Source organism: Myotis myotis, unplaced genomic scaffold (genome assembly GCF_014108235.1).
Source record: "Myotis myotis isolate mMyoMyo1 unplaced genomic scaffold, mMyoMyo1.p scaffold_m19_p_2, whole genome shotgun sequence".
NCBI classification, from domain to species: domain Eukaryota; kingdom Metazoa; phylum Chordata; class Mammalia; order Chiroptera; family Vespertilionidae; genus Myotis; species Myotis myotis.
Window position 1 is genome coordinate 15851393 of NW_023416324.1, and position 16466 is coordinate 15867858.

The 16466-nt window shown below is 41.5% G+C and overlaps 1 protein-coding gene across 7 annotated transcripts in view; it reads left to right on the plus strand.

Moving 5' to 3' along the window:
• WDTC1 (WD and tetratricopeptide repeats 1) overlaps positions 1–16466 on the plus strand; it is a 53698-nt gene that overhangs the window by 1275 nt on the left and 35957 nt on the right. Inside the window, exons 1-2 of one of the 7 annotated variants that reach the window (XM_036348781.1) lie at positions 1937–1994; positions 4850–4980. The exons of 4 other annotated variants lie outside the window; for them this stretch is intronic. The gene's annotated coding sequence lies outside the window, so the exon portion shown is untranslated. Of the gene's footprint in view, positions 1–1936; positions 1995–4849; positions 4981–13151; positions 13280–13695; positions 13739–16466 lie in introns of those variants that run through there. 2 more of the 7 variants (XM_036348782.1, XM_036348783.1) reach the window with 2 other exon arrangements.

A 16466-nucleotide genomic window follows, 5' to 3' on the forward strand; every position in this document is an offset into this window, starting at 1 on the left:
CATTGGCTTAGTGCCCTCGCCTCCTCTGCGGGTGTACCAGGTCTCTACGGAAAGGTGTGGGGACTTAGGGTTAATGCCTGGCAGCCTCATTGGACTATTTCACCCCAAGTCCTTTTCTTCGGTGAGGTTCTTTAGCTTCCCGAGGTAGTGGCGGAGCAACTTGAAAGTTTCCGGTGAGTGCAGAAGCCTGGCAGGTTGGCGGTAGCTTCCCCATTCTTCCCAGGGATGGGGTAGATGATCAGGGTGAAGTCACAGTTAAGAGTTTCCTTTTAACAAAGCCTGAAACAGATTTGAGAAGAAAACTATTCTGAGGGCATGTCTTGACTTAGAGACATTATGAAATCCCCACGTAGGGCACAGGTACTCCCAGTGGCCTGCGCTGAGCTTTTCTGTGCCTTACAGTCCTGAGCGGTCAGTCTCTGTTCACTAGGACAAGGAACTACTTGAGGCTCTTTCTGGTTTGCGTTCTGCCTTATTCTTCCTTGTAATTTTTATGCACTTGTTGATTTTACTCGTCACCTAAGGATATGTTTTTTCTTGATTCTAGAGCAGGGGTGGGCAAACTTTTTGACTCGAGGGCCACAATGGGTTCTTAAACTGGACCGGAGGGCCGGAACAAAAGCATGGATGGAGTGTTTGTGTGAACTAATATAAATTCAAAGTAAACATCATTACATAAAAGGGTACGGTCTTTTTTTTTTTTTTTTTTTAGTTTTATTCATTTCAAACGGGCCGGCCTGCAGGCCGTAGTTTGCCCATGGCTGTTCTAGAGAGGGAGGGAGGGATGAAGGGAATGAGGGAGGAAGAGAGAGAGAGAGAGAGAGAGAGAGAGAGAGAGAGAGAGAGAGAGAGAGAGAGAGAGAGAAGAGAAGAGAAGAGAAGAGAAGAGAAGAGAAGAGAAGCATGGATGTGAGAAAGAAACATTGATTAATTGCCTCCTGTACGCGCCCTGACCCAGGATGGAACCTGCAACCTGGGTATGTGCCCTGGGAATCAAACCTGCAATTCTCAGTGCACAGATCTATACTCTAACCCAGTGGTCGGCAAACTGCGGCTTGGCAAACCACGGCTCGCGAGCCACATGCGGCTCTTTGGCCCCTTGAGTGTGGCTCTTCCACAAAATACCGACTTCTGCGCATGGGCCACAAAGTTTCAATCGCACTGTACGTGTGCACCCGCATGTGGTATTTTGTGGAAGAGCCACACTCAAGGAGCCAAAGAGCCGCATGTGGCTCGCGAGCCGCAGTTTGCCGACCATGGCTCTAATCAACCAAGCCACACCAGCCAGGGCTGTAATTTCTATATTTTTTAGGGATTTAATTGAATCTTGGCTGTTGATAGATCCTCTATGACAGACTAAGGGTAACTGTTAGGGTTCCTTTGGGCTGAGTCTGAGACTAACAGTGGATTTCTTCATTATAGATTATGGTGTTTCATTGGCAGGCAGGAATTACCTCTTCTGCCATGGTTTGTGATCATGCTGCTTTAATAATTCTGGGGTCCAGCTATCCTTCCTTCTTTTGACCTATTTGGGGACACTTACGTTCAAGTCACATCTCAATTTGTAGTAGCAGTGCTTTGGGTCAACACTGTGGAATAACTGAACAACAATTCATATTTCTGCCTGGGACTCCTTCCCTTGGGATTACTGACAGAAAGAAAATATGTGTAGATTATGGTGATGGTATTAACATTTCCGATTTGCCAGTTTTGAGTTTGAGTGGTCACACAGCTGACAATTTTTCTAGCGGGAAGAAAGTCAGTATTGACTCCTGGGATATCCTGTGAAGGGTATTTTCACACATCTGAACTTCAGGATCTTAAAGGATATAACTGAAGGTCCCCACTAAACATCTGTGGATCTGGAGGGGCCAAAGATGCAGAACTGTGACTTTAATTATTTTTATTTTCTTCTCTCCTTTCTGAATTAGGAAATGTGGCTCACAGGTGGCGTCCTGGGTTTCAGAGAGGAAGTAATAGAAAGCATGTAAATGGTGATATTACCTTTTCTTTGGTTTAATGATACATCCCGTTTTTATCTTTCTTCATCCTCGCCTTTCCAGATTCTCCGCTGCATCTTTGGGCTGCCATTGCAGATGGCCCACATAGCTCCTAGGCTGTGCTTTCTTCTCAGGCAGCTCTTCAAAACCCAGGCCCTGCCAGTTGCCATCAGAAACCAGTCCCTTGGTGTTATGTTTAATTCTGATTTACTTTGAGAGAGATATAGTAGTTGACATACATCCTAAAAAGTGACTGCTATTTGTTTGGTTCTGTCCTAAGTAGTGTTCTTACTTTAACTAATTTAATCCTCATGACTGCCCTGTGAGGTGAAAATCATTTTCTGCATTAGACATATGAAGATACAGGTTCAGCCCTAGCCAGTTTGGCTCAGTGGATAGAGCATCGGCTTGTGGACCGAAGGGCCCAGGTTTGATTCCAGTCAAGGGCACGTACCTTGGTTGCAGGCTCCTCCCCGGCCCAGGGCCTGGTCAGGGCTCTTGCAGGAGGCATTGATATTTCTCTGTCTTTCCCTCTCTCTTCCACTCTCTCTCAAAACCAGTGGAAAACTGTCCTCGGGTGAGTACTAACAACAAAAAACAACACAAAAAAGATACAGCTTCAGAGATTTTAAATAACTTGCTTAAGGTCACACAGCTAGTAAGGGGAAGGCTCAGAATTCAAACCCAGATCTGTCACTTCTAGGCCTGTGACACATGAGGAAGAGCTGAAAGGACCAAAGCTAGAGTCTGGGAAACATGATACCTGCCTTCAGATACTTGAAGATCTGTCACGTGGAAAGGGAACTGGACTTTCTCTGTGTGATTCTGGAAGTCAGAACTAGGATCAAAGGATGGAAATTCCAAGAGGGGAGGCAGCTTGATAGGAGAGAATTTGGCTTTCCAAAAGCAAAATGGGCTGCCTTGTGAGGGAGTGAGCTACCCACTATTGGAGGTATTCAAGGAGAGGCTTTGCCACTCTTATCACGGATATTGTAGAGAAGTTCATATTTATGTAGGTAATTGGACTAAGTGATCTTTTAGTACTCTAAATTCTGTTATGTGAAAATTATGTCAAAGTCCCATTCTTTTGATCTGTAAAAAACCAATACTTTGTGCCAGGCACTTGCTAGACACTTTTCCTATAATATCTCATTTAATCCTCAGGTATTGTTATCCCCACTTTACAAATGAGGAAACTGAGATTCCAGAAAATTAAAAAAATATATACTGGAGGTTACATAGCAAGTAGTAGTAGGCTGGTTTTGTTTTGTTGTTTTTTTTAAAACAGGGCTGATATTTGAGCCTGTGTCTGCACTTTCTTAGATGTGTGACCTAGGGTAAATCCTATGTCCTCTCTGAGCTAGTTTTCTTTGTGAAATGAGACTTGTGACAGCACCCACTTTACAATGGGCTTATGAGGACTAAATGATGTAATATATGCTTTTCACTAGACCTCACTGGTTGCCCTCAAGAGTCTAGTCTTGGGAGTAAAGGGATACTTTGGTTTCTTCAGGGTGAATTCAGACCTGACTGAAACCCTGAGAACTCTGGGGTTCATTCTTTGTGTTATTAGTAATAGCTGCCGACTCCTCAACGGGCTTTGTGGCATTAGTGACTAATACCTTAAAAACTTGAGGCCTGAATAAGAAGATTCAAGCCCTAGCTGGTTTGGTTCAGTGGACAGAGTATCGGCCTGCGGACTGAAGGGCCCGGGGTTCGATTCTGGTCAAGGGCACATGCCTGGGTTGCGGCTTGGTCCCCAGTAGGGGGCCTGCAGGTGGCAGCCAATCAATGATTCTCTCTCATCATTGATGTTTCTATCTCTCTCTCCCTTTCCCTTTCTCTCTGAAATCAATAAAAATATATTTAAAAAAAAAGAGGAGGATTCAGTCAACAGGTTTGAGTATAGGAGTTAGTGCCAAAGGCCTTGCAGAAAGAAAATTCTCACCCTACTCTAGAGTCAGAATCAGGGATCACTTTTTGCATTTTTAATTTAAAGTCTTACTTTAGGATGAGCAAGGTCACAATTGTTAGAGCTGTGATAGAACTAGATGCCAAGAACCTTAATCTCCCTGTAGCCATCTGGGGAGGTATTAAACCCATTTTGGGGTTCGGGGGCACAGAACAGGATCAGACCTATATAGAGGCTCTTTGGAGGCAGTGTTAGGATCAGGACCATGGTAGAATTTCGTTCTTGTTTATAACATCCAGATTCTATTTTCAGATAGCATAGAACTGCTTATCCTAGAAATTTTATTTTTGAAAAATATTTTATTGATTTCAGACAGGAAGGGAGAGGGAGAGAGAAAGAGAGAAACATCAATGTTGAGAGAGAATCACTGATAGGCTGCCTCCTGCATGCCCCCTACTGAGGATCTAGCAACCTGGGCATGTGCCCTTGACTGGAATCGAACCTGGGACCCTGCAGTCCACAGGCTGACGCTCTATCTACTGAGCAACACCAGCTAGGGCTATCCCAGAATCTTTTAGAGAGCCTTTCTCAGAATGGGAGTCAGGCATTTCTGGTCAGGTAACTTCATAAGTTGAGGCCTGTTCGGGTGCTGATGACTTACCTGTTCCCTCTTGAGTCAGACATCTGTATGTAACACAGCTATAACTGAAATAGAAGGATGCATTTCCACATTGATTGGCTTAATGTCCCTTGACCTTTCTGCTAGAAGTAAAGTTAGAGGGTGAAACTTCAAAGGCTTCCTTATGAGAAATACTTTGAGTCATAGCAGGGTTAAGAAGGCAAAATCCAAGACTGTGAATGCTCATAAAAACAGTGAGAGAAGACAGCATTATCAAAATATGCTCCCTTTTCTCTTTCTGTTCTCTTCTACTATCAGAAGGTAATTGTGGCCCTAGAAGGCAGGAGAATTAGCTGTGATCACTGAAAAGCAAACTTCTGAAAACATCAAGGAAATTTCACAAAGCTCACATGGCAAAACAGAACCTGTTCAGGCAGAGAAGAATCAAGGTTAGTTTTCATCCAGAGTCTCCCACAAATGAACGATTTCTTAGGATTGACTTCCACCTAAAAAGCTTCTGTCAGCCCCATATGGACACCTCATTTGAGCCTGGAGCCTCAAAGATGTCAAAGAACTTTTCCAAACACGCTTTGCTGATAGGCCTGTCCTACCGAGCACACCTTTTTTAGATGCTGACCTTGTGCCAACTTAGTCCATGACCCTGAAATGCACTCTCTCTTTTTTAATTTAAATTCTTTACCGTTTAAAGTATTACATATATCTTTTTCCCCCATTGACCTCTCACTGGCTGCTCCCACCCCCCAACACATGCCCTCACCCGCTTACTGTCGGTGTCCATTAGTTATGTTTATATGCATGCATGCAAGTCCTTTGGTTTATCTCTTACTCCCCCCTCCCCTGCCTTCCCTCTGAGGTTGGATGGTTTATTCGATGCTTCTCTGTCTCTGGATCTGTTTTGTTCATCAGTTTATATTGTTCATTATATTCCACAAATGATTGAGATCATGTGATATTTATCTTCTCTGACTGGCTTATTTCACTTAGCATAATGCTCTCCAGAGCCATCCATGCTGTTGCAAATGGTAAGAAATCCTTTTTTTACAGCAGCATAGTATTCCATTGTGCAGATGTACCACAGGTTTTTAATCCACTCATCTGCCAATGGGCACTTAGGCTGTTTCCAAATCTTAGCTACTGTAAATTGTGCTGCTGTGAACATAGGGGTGCATATAACCTTTCTGATTGGTGTTTATCTGAAATGCTCTCTTTATTGTGTTTGAGACCAGCAGAGTCAAGGTGATTGTGATTCCTTAGCTTAACCCTAACGAATGGTAGGAGGCAAAATTTCTTTTATGCAAGACTGCTTGGACATGGCCTGATTACAGATGGTAATAGTAACTTTTTTTAATGGCCAACAGCATGGGTCCTGCAATTAAACTATCTAGTTTGACTCTTCGTTTAATAACTCTAACTTTGGGCAAATGACCTTCTGTATGCCTCAGACCCTTCATCTGTAAAATGAGGATAATAATAGTACCTGTCTCATAGGGTTGTTATGAGTAGTAGTCAGATGACACTTGTAAAATGCTTAGACTGTTCAATAAATATTTACCAGGCTCAGTGGCAGGTATTTTACATGTATGGCTCTTCCATGTATCACTCTGCAAAGGTAGGCATTACTATCTCTGTTTTACAGATTAGGAAACCCAGGTTTAGAAATGCTGTCACATAGAAAGTAGATAGCAGAACTGGAATTGGAACCTTAGGTGTCTCAGACTCCACTGCCCAACTCATTTTATTTTGCTAGTTCCAATGAGCTTTAAGCATCGGAAGTGCATTTATCTTTCTTTACCATAGGAATGCTCCAACAGGAAAACCACCACAAATAGTGAAAGGAAACGTGCATATATCTTTTGCATAATTCATAATGTTGAAAAGGGGTCAGTTGTCACTCCTGCTTAGGGCAATTCCCTGCTGTGGGAGGCAGCATGCCCAGAGGAAAGGTGGGAGTTCAAGCTCCACTCCCTACTACTACCGAGCAGTGTGTCCTTAGAATCAGGAGAGAGGCATTGAAAGGGGTTTTGTAGCTCATCTCCTAGTCTACCTCCCATTTTACAGATGGGAAAACGGGCTAGCAGAGTGAAATGCCTCACTGTGGGTCATACAGCCAGTGAGAGGCAAAGCCTGGCCTGGAGCACAGACTGTAGATGCAGTCCAGTACTTCTCCTCAGCACCACATAACACTGTGCTTCAGTTCTCCCTGGTTAAATGGGATGATAATAGCTTCCTTACAGGATTGTTGTAGAGTTCAAATTAAAAGCATGACCAAAAGTACCCTGATAGGTATAAAACACTACATGTATGTAAGGTAGTCATGCTATTATTCAGTAAGTATTTATTGGCACCCATTAAGCCCATATCACTCCTTGGAGACCTAAAAGGATCAATAGATGAATCAGATGAACAGCTGGCCCTCAGGATGCTTTTAGTGTTTTAAGAAAGAAGCCACATAAATAACTACAGTTCAAGGTAGGAGTCACACAAAGAAAGGAAAGGGTCAAGACTAAATTTTCTTTTCATAAGTTGTGATTTTGAAGTAGAGAAAAGAAGAAAGGGTTTGGGGACTTCTTTATAATTGAGATATAATTCACATATCATAAAATCTTGCCTTTTAATGTATACAATTCTGCAGTTTTTAATATATTTACAAAGTGGTGCAACCATCACCACTATCTAATTCCAGAACATTTTCATCACCTGCCCCTGATTACTCCCATCTTCTTCCTCAACCCTAGACAGCCACTGATCTTTCTGTCTCTGTAGCTTTACGTAAACTATTCTTGATATTTAATATAAATGGATTCATACAATATGTATCTTTTTGTGACTGGCTTCTTTCACTTAACAATGTTTTCAAGTTGTAACATGAGTCAGAACTTCATTCCTTTATATGGCTGAATAATATTCCATTACATAGATCAACCACATTTTATTTGTCCATTGACGGATATGGACTCTTGGGTTATTTCTACTTTTGGGCTATTATAAACAATGCTGCTGTGAACATTCATACGCAAGTCTTCATGTGGACATGTTTTCATTTCTTTTGGGTATATATTTAGGAGTGAAATTTGTGTGAGTGACACAAATTTCCTTCCTTCCTTATTATTATTATTATTTTTTGCATGGAATTACATCTCTGTGTTGCTAAAGTCCCATTTCACTTAATCCAGTCCTGAAAGATGTGCAGCTGGGAATTTAGTAGAGCTAGAAGCAAAGCCAGCATCAAAAATCTCCATGCCAGCCCGACCAAAGTGGGTCTTTTATATATATTTAAAAGAAAACGTCTCTGTTCCATGGTGGAGCTGGGTCTGGTTTAGCATTAGGCTAGTTGCAGTCCATTAGTCCATTGTGTTGGGTCCACAGGTATGAGGGATTGCTCAGTTGCAGGTTTGATCCCTGGCCCTGGTCAGGACGTGTGCGGAGATAACCAATTGATATGTCCCTTTCACATTGACGTTTCTCTTAGAGCAGCGGTTCTCAACCTGTGGGTCGCGACCCCTTTGGGGGTCGAACGACCCTTTCACAGGGGTCGCCTAAGACCATCGGAAAACACATATATCATTACATATTGTTTTTGTGATTAATCACTATGTTTTAATTATGTTCAATTTGTAACAATGAAAAGACATCCTGCATATCAGATATTTACATGACGATTCATAACAGTAGCAAAATTACAGTTATGAAGTAGCAATGAAAATAATTTTATGGTTGGGGGTCACCACAACATGAGGAACTGTATTAAAGGGTCGCGGCATTAGGAAGGTTGAGAACCACTGTCTTAGAGGAAGCTTTCTTAAACAATTTTTTTCTTAACGGAAATAATACTGTCACTCACACTTAGTAAATTATCCAGTTGTGTCATGTAATTCTCACAACAGCACTAACATAGGTACTATTATCTCCATGTAACAGGTGAAGTGTTTCTTGAACACTTGCCACATGTCAGGTATTGTACTGTTTTACAATGTATCATCTCATTAATGTTTCCAATAATCCTATGAGATAGATATTAGTACATATACCTACATGGCAGGTTAAAAAAACAAAAACAAGAAAAAAACCAACCCAGGAACTTAAAGCGAAATAGTTTTGCCCAAGATCACACACCCTAGTGTGTAGTAGAGCCATATTCCAACTCAAGTTTTTTTCAATCCAAAGCTGGTTCCTAACAGCTATTTTTATATTATTATAAAAGCAGCAAGTATTTACAATACTTGGAAAATACAGAGCAACAGAGAGAAAAAGACACCGGTTGTCCTACCAGAGAGCAAACATTTTGGTGCATATCCTGGTCAGGGTGTATGCAGGAGGCAACCAATTGATATGTTTCTCTCACATCGGTATTTCTCTCTGTCTTTCCCTCTCTCTTCCACTCTCTCTAAAAATCAATGGAAAAATATCCTCACATGAGGATTTTAAAAAAAATTGAAACTCAGAGGGCTAAGTATTTTGTTTTGGAATGTACTCATTGACACAATGAGAAGGCTGGAATTCAGTAAGTATTTTAAGTCTGTTTCTCTTTCTGCCACATTATCCGGAGCCTGAACAAGGACATGGCACACGTGAAATAGGTAGTTCCTGATGTGTGTTTGGGATATTAGCATTCAATCCCTGGTTCCAGATGAGTACTTTCTCCAGGTGTCCTTTTTTCTAAGGCTGGTTGACCTCAGGCTATGTTACTGGTACCCTTTGTTATGAAGTAGATTAATTCCTCCAAATGGAATTAATTGAATTTTATTTATTTATTTATTTTTTAAATATATTTTATTGATTTTTTTACAGAGAGGAAGGGAGAGAGAGAGTTAGAAACATCGATGAGAGAGAAACATCGATCAACTGCCTCCTGCACACCTCCTACTGGGGATGTGCTCGCAACCAAGGTACATGCCCTTGACTGGAATCGAACCTGGGATCCTTCAGTCTGCAGGCCAATGCTCTATCCACTGAGCCAAACCGGTTAGGGCTGAATTTTATTTATTTATTTTTGTTGTTAATCCTCACCTGAGGATATTTTTTCCACTGATTTTTTAAAAAATATTTTTTATTGATTTCAGAGAAGAAAGGAGGGGGGGGGGGAGAGAGAGAGAGAGAGAGAGAGAGAGAGAAACATCAATGATGAGAGAGACTCATTGATTGGCTGCCTCCTGCTGGGGATCGAGTCTGCCACCCAGGCATATGCCCTGACCGGGAATCGAACCGTGACCTCCTGGTTTATAGGTCGATGCTCAACCACTGAGCCATGCTAGCCGGGCTCCATTGAGTTTTGGAAAAATTGGAAGGGAGGGACAGGGAGGAGAAGAGAGAGAGAAACATCAATTGGTTGTCTCCCCTAACTGGGGCCGGGGATGCACCCCAGGTACATACCCTTGGCGCTAGTTATGTTTTTGGTAGATTTGAGGGTATTTCCTCCTAATGTTAATCTTTTAAATAATCCCTGCTTAGAAGTATTTCCACTTGTGCCTATCTGCCTATAAGCATTTCTGGAAAGGCACTGAATTCCTGTTTTCTTGAGAGGGGAGGGCTGTGATCCAGAATGAGCTATCTGCCGATATGCTATCATTTCATCTCATGATGGGAACAGAAATACCAACTGAGATATTAAATTTGATGTTTGGTGTTGGAAACCTCTGCATACTAGTCTGGTAGTGTTTTGAAATTCCAGTTTCCATTTTACTATTTACCTATGTTATAGTGATTTTTTGCTTGTCTGGTTTCTCTGATTTTTCCTTTTAGTATTTCCAAGCCACACACCAATCTTATGTAAAGCCCCTTGCCTTTGACTCTGTGCTGTGTTAGTATAGGTTCTATGTCTTTTATCTCAGTACTGCCCCATGTCTAGCACAGTGCTTGATACTTGGTAAATTCTCAGTTAATGTTTTAAGAAAATTAGTGAATGAGTAGTGACAATTTAGTTGGCTCTTTTGGTGGCTTCTCATAGTGATCATTACTCTAGGACAGGGGTCGGCAAACTCATTAGTCAACAGAGCCGAATATCAACAGTACGACGACTGAAATTTCTTTTGAGAGCCAAATTTTTTAAACTTAAACTATATAGGTAGGTTCATTGTTATTAACTTAATTAGGGTACTCCTAAGCTGGCCTTTGCTAAAAACGTCCTCAATCTGATTGAGGTACGTTCACTGAGGTTGACCCCTTCCAACTCTCCCATCCACACTCGTCTTGTATACTTGTTTCGTCTATCTCCTTTCGTTCATCCTCTCTGTATGTCCAAACCATCTCAACATACCTTTCTCAATCCTCAACACTACATCTTCTTTCACTCCACAACGTTCCCTAAAATTAACTTAATAAACTTAAAGTTTTAAGTCAATTTCGCACTGTACATGCGTGCCCACACGTGGTATTTTGTGGAAGAGCCACACTCAAGGGGCCAAAGAGCCGCATGTGGCTCGCGAGCCGCGGTGTGCCGACCACTGCTCTAGGAAATTAATAGTATGCATACAATTCTGAGTTAGAGTCCCAGCTCCAGTTTATTAGCTGTGTAACATTGTGAAAATCGTTTCATGTCTATTACTTTATTTCATCATCTGTAAAATGATAGTAATAGCATCTACCATACAGTGAAAGCTTTTTTTTGAGCCAGTCTTTCTATATGGCCATAGCACTAGTTCTGTCTCCTCAGAAGGGTCCTCCCCTAGTTAGTTCTTTGTGATTCTTGTCATTCATGTTTCAGGTTAAATGTCATCTTCTCAGAGAGCCTTTCTGCATTGGGCAGGGTTTGTAGTTGTAAGCCACAGAAACCAATTCTGGCTGATTATTGAAAGGATGTTAGGGAACCTTACAAAATATCATGGAAGGCCACAAAGCCAGGCCTGAAGAATGGGCTAGAACAGCCGTGGGCAAACTACAGCCCGCGGGCCGCATCCGGCCCGTTTGAAATGAATAAAACTAAAAAAAAAGACCGTACCCTTTTATGTAATGATGTTTACTTTGAATTTATATTAGTTCACACAAACACTCCATCCATGCTTTTGTTCCGGCCCTCCGGTCCAGTTTAAGAACCCACTGTGGCCCTCGAGTCAAAAAGTTTGCCCGCCCCTGGGCTAGAACAAACTGGGTAGCAGCCAAGACCCACAGCCAAAATTATTCACAGAACCAGTCCATGAAGTCACTTCCACCCCTTATATAGCTAATATCACTATCACCAGCTGACTGGACCTTCATGGCCATTGTAGCTGCCCCTTGTTGCCAGCATGGACTCTCCGTGTCCTCTGACTCCTGATACCAGATCCCAATTAAGGTCTGGGGCTGATGTGCCAGGTTGGCAAAACCAGGGTTGTGTTTACACACTCTAGTTTCAAAGGAGCCTCGGAAAGAGAATCTTAAGTCTCCACCATTTTTACTTCATAGTGGGAGGGCGCTCTGCCTCTAATCAGACTCATTAGATGGGGAACTAGCAAAATATAGAAAGGGGTTCAAATGCTGGGCAACCAGAAAACACACGTGTGCACCTCATCATCTTTGACTTCAAGTCTAAAAGTAGTCCATCAATCTCCCATATCAACTTGTGGTTTTTTGTTGTTTTTCCCATCATAGCACTTTTCACTACTGGATATGTTCTTATTTTATTTGTATTATTTTTTATTTTATATATCCCCTCCTGCTAGAATGCAAGTACCATGAGAGTAAGGAACTTGCCTGTTTTCGTCACTGCTGTATTCCCTGGGCCTGGAATAGTAGCTGGCATATAATAGACGCTTCTTGTGCTCATTTCTTGAATGAATGAATATAAAGCAGTTAGCACAATTTCTGGTATATAGTAAGTGCATAATATTAATTACTATATTGCTTTACATACAGACAACTGTAAACTTACATTTGCCATGCCCTGTATTTCCTTTTTAAAAGATAACTGTCATCACAAAAAGAGCCCTAACTGGTTTGGCTCAGTGGATAGAGCATTAGCCTGCAGACTGAAGGGTTCCAGGTTCGATTCCGGTCAAGGGCATGTACCTTGGTTGTGGGCACATCCCCAGTGGGGGGTGTGCAGAAGGCAGCTGATGGATGTTTCTCTCTCATTGATATTTCTAACACTCTCTCCCTCTCCCTCTCTGTAAAAAAAATCAATAAAAATATATTTTAAAAAAAGATAACTGTCATCACAAAAAGAGAGGCAAAGGATGGTATATGACTACTGATGGGATGTAATAGGAAGTACACAGCATTAGCTATGAGTAGTCTTGTAAAAAAACTGAACCTGCATTCTACCATCCTAGTTTACAGGAAATATAGGGGACAGAGAAACATGTTAAAGGACTTCACAAAGGCACAATCAGGTGGATCCAGAATGTGGGAAATTCTCTAGACCAAGTGACATGATTTCTCCAGCAAATAAATGACAGAAAAAATGAAGAGGAGGAAGAATTGTCATGGATTAAAAGGGACAACAACACTCAATGTGTCGACATTATTTGAGTCCTAATTCAATCACAATGACAGTAAAAAGACATTTTTGAGCAAGTGGAGAAATATGAACATGGACTGGATATTTAATGTTACTGAGGAATTACTAATTTTTTAGATGTGATAATGATATTATGCTTACTTTTATAAAATTGTCCTTGTTTCTCAGAGATATAAACCTGAACTGTCTATGGATGAAATAATATGAGAATTACTTTAGGGGAGACTTGGATGGAGTATAGATAAAACCTGATCAGCTAGATGTTCATAATTACCAAAGCTGGTGATGGGCATTTGGTAAGTCATTATACTTGTTACTAGTGCCCCAGTGCACAAATTCGTGCACATTGAAAGGAAATTAATTAGAAGAAATATTTTAATATCACTATTTTCCCTTTCTCGATAATAGAAGTGTGACCCAAATTCATGATCAACAATGACAGATGGAAACACGTGTGCGATTGGTGCCAGTGAGAGCTTTATATGTATCACACATGTGCGAGTCAGCTTAGCCTTTTATAGATATAGAATAAACTTGCTTAATTAGACCTGCTTTCTGATTTAGCTAAACTTTTTCCAGCCCAGTGAAGCACCTCAACTTCTCTTTCAGGTAATTATCAGCAACACAGCAATAAATATCAACATGAAGCAGATTATTATTGTAGATCACACAGGGAGAACAAAGGGTAAAATGTTTAACTGCAGCAGTGTTTGACTATATTCAGCACAGTGAGAAAACCTGAAGTCATTTTCAAGGTCCACCATTTCTTCTTCTTCTTTTTTTTTTTAATTAAATCTTTATTTTTCAGATTATTACATTTGTTCCTCTTCCCCCCCCCCCATAACACCCCTCCTCCCAGTTCCCGCCCCACCCTCCGCCCTCACTCCCCACCCACTGTCCTCATCCATAGGTGCACGATTTTTGTCCAGTCTCTTCCCGCATCTCCCACACCCCTTTCCCCCCCCAAGAATAGTCAGTCCATTCCCTTTCTATGTCCCTGATTCTATTATAATCACCAGTTCATTCTGTTCATCAGATTATTTATTCACTTGATTCTTAGAGTCACTTGTTGATAGATGCATATTTGTTGTTCATAATTTGTATCTTTACCTTTTTCTTCCTCTTCCTCTTCTTAAAGGATACCTTTCAGCATTTCATATAATCCTGGTTTGGTGGTGATGAACTCCTTTAGCTTTTCCTTATCTGTGAAGCTCTTTATCTGACCTTCAATTCTGAATGATAGCTTTGCTGGATAAAGTAATCTTGGTTGTAGGTTCTTGGTATTCATCACTTTGAATATTTCTTGCCACTCCCTTCTGGCCTGCAAAGTTTCTGTTGAGAAATCAGCTGACAGTCGTATGGGTATTCCCCTGCAGGCAACTGACTTTCTTTCTCTTGCTGTTTTTAAGATTCTCTCTTTATCTTTTGCTCTTGGCATTTTAATTATGATGTGTCTTGGTGTGGTCCTCTTTGGATTCCTTTTGTTTGGGGTTCTCTGCGCTTCTTGGACCTGTAAGTCCATTTCTTTCACCAGGTGGGGGAAGTTTTCTGTCATTATTTCTTCAAATAGGTTTTCAATATCTTGCTCTCTCTCATCTTCTGGCACCCCTATAATTCTGATGTTGGTACACTTGAAGCTGTCCCAGAGGCTCCTTACACTATCCTCGCATTTTTGGATTCTTTTTTCATTTTGCTTTTCCGGTTGGGTGTTTTTTGCTTCCTCGCATTTCAAATTATTGACTTGATTCTTGCGCTCCTCTGGTCTGCTGTCGGGAGTCTGTATAATATTCGTTATTTCAGTCCATGTATGCTTAATTTCTAGTTGGTTCCCCAATATAACATCGAGGGTCTCATTAGTTTTCTTGTAGATCTCATTAAGTTTATTGGCGGCTTCTAAACAGTTCTTGAGAGACCTTAAAAGTGTGGTTCTGAACTCTATATCTTCCATTGACAATTTTGTCCTGTTTCTTTGTCTCCGCATTTTGTTATGCTTCCTTGGTGCACCCCCTAGTGGTCTTTGTGCGCAGTCTTATAGTTAAACCTTGATTGTTGTAGCTAATACCAGGGAGGCTTTGACCTCCAGGCCAAGTGGCTATGAGAATCAGCTGTGTCTGCAGTGAGAGAACTTCTGTCCTCTAGGGAGGTGCTAATCTAGCCTTTGCCTGAGGCTATCCGGCAAATGCCTCTGTGCAGGGCTTGGGCGGGGCGGGTCGAACAGGATCAACAGGGTGGGCCGGAGAGAGCAGTTATGGCGGCTCTCAGTCCTGTCCCCAGGGGCTCTGCCTCTCTGAGTCCCAGCACCGGCTGCAAAGCTCGGAGAGAAAGCTGCACTAGCTCTGACCAAAGCCAGACAGTCCCGCTTCTCCCGTTTGAGTCTGGGTCCCTAAAGACTCGCCTGTATCTGGAGCTCAGAGTCTGCGACTCCCTCCCGATTGAAAACGCCAACCGCGCCCTCCGCCACCAGCCCGCTCCGCGCACTCCACCTCCTCTGAGTGTCCGTCTGCGTTTCTCTTTCCTCCTAGTTGTAGGACTTCCCCTCAGCCAGCGTTCCTGTGGTTCTGGGTGATGTCCGTTCTGTTTTTTAGTTTCACTTTTGAAGTAGTTGTTCAAGGCAGCAAACTCCGGCGTTAACCTATGCTGCCATCTTGGTTCCCTCTCCATTTCTTACTTCTTTTCAGGTCAAGTTTCTAAGCTTTCTAAAACTCCATTTTCTATCTAATGAAAAGACAATAGGATTCCACCGAGTCTCATATCTACCTACTCCAGGACTTCTGTGAGGACCAAATGAGATGAGGCATGGGAAAACGCTTCAGACATTTGGTTACAGTGTAAAATGTTTCTGCCTGGCTATAAAGCAAGTCGTGTTCCTGGACTGAAGAAACTCCAAGGAGGCTAGTCACTAGGGAAAGGAAGCGGGGCGTTGCTACATGACGTCATTGCCTGGACAGACACAGCATATTAGCCTTTTATATATATAGATTCTAGTTTGTTTATGCTTGAAATTTTCCATAAGAAAAAGTTTACGAGAGAGATGATAATGGAAAAAAAAAAATAACTGATAGTATTATTTATTGAAAGAGCATCATGTTGTTATGTAAACATGTGATGTGATGTAAATATTTTTCTTTCATAGGTAGCATTTCTAATGCTGCATAATATAATATGGCTGTACATTATTTAACCCTTGTATCATTAGAAACTTGTAAAAGCAAATTTTTTTGTTTGTTTTTACAAAATTTGTGATGAATATGCTTGGGTATAGAACTTTCTTGGGGGAGGGTTATGGAACTTTTAGATTACATTTTGTGTTTTCTTATGGTACATTATTAGAAATTAGATTACTAGGCCTTTCTAGCCATCAAGATTATAAAACAGGAATAGATTGCTTCAAGAGCTTATAAGATTGAAAGCACACCTATCAGGATATTGAAGAGGGATTTCTTTATTAGATTGGATATTGGACATGGTCCCATTACATCTCCT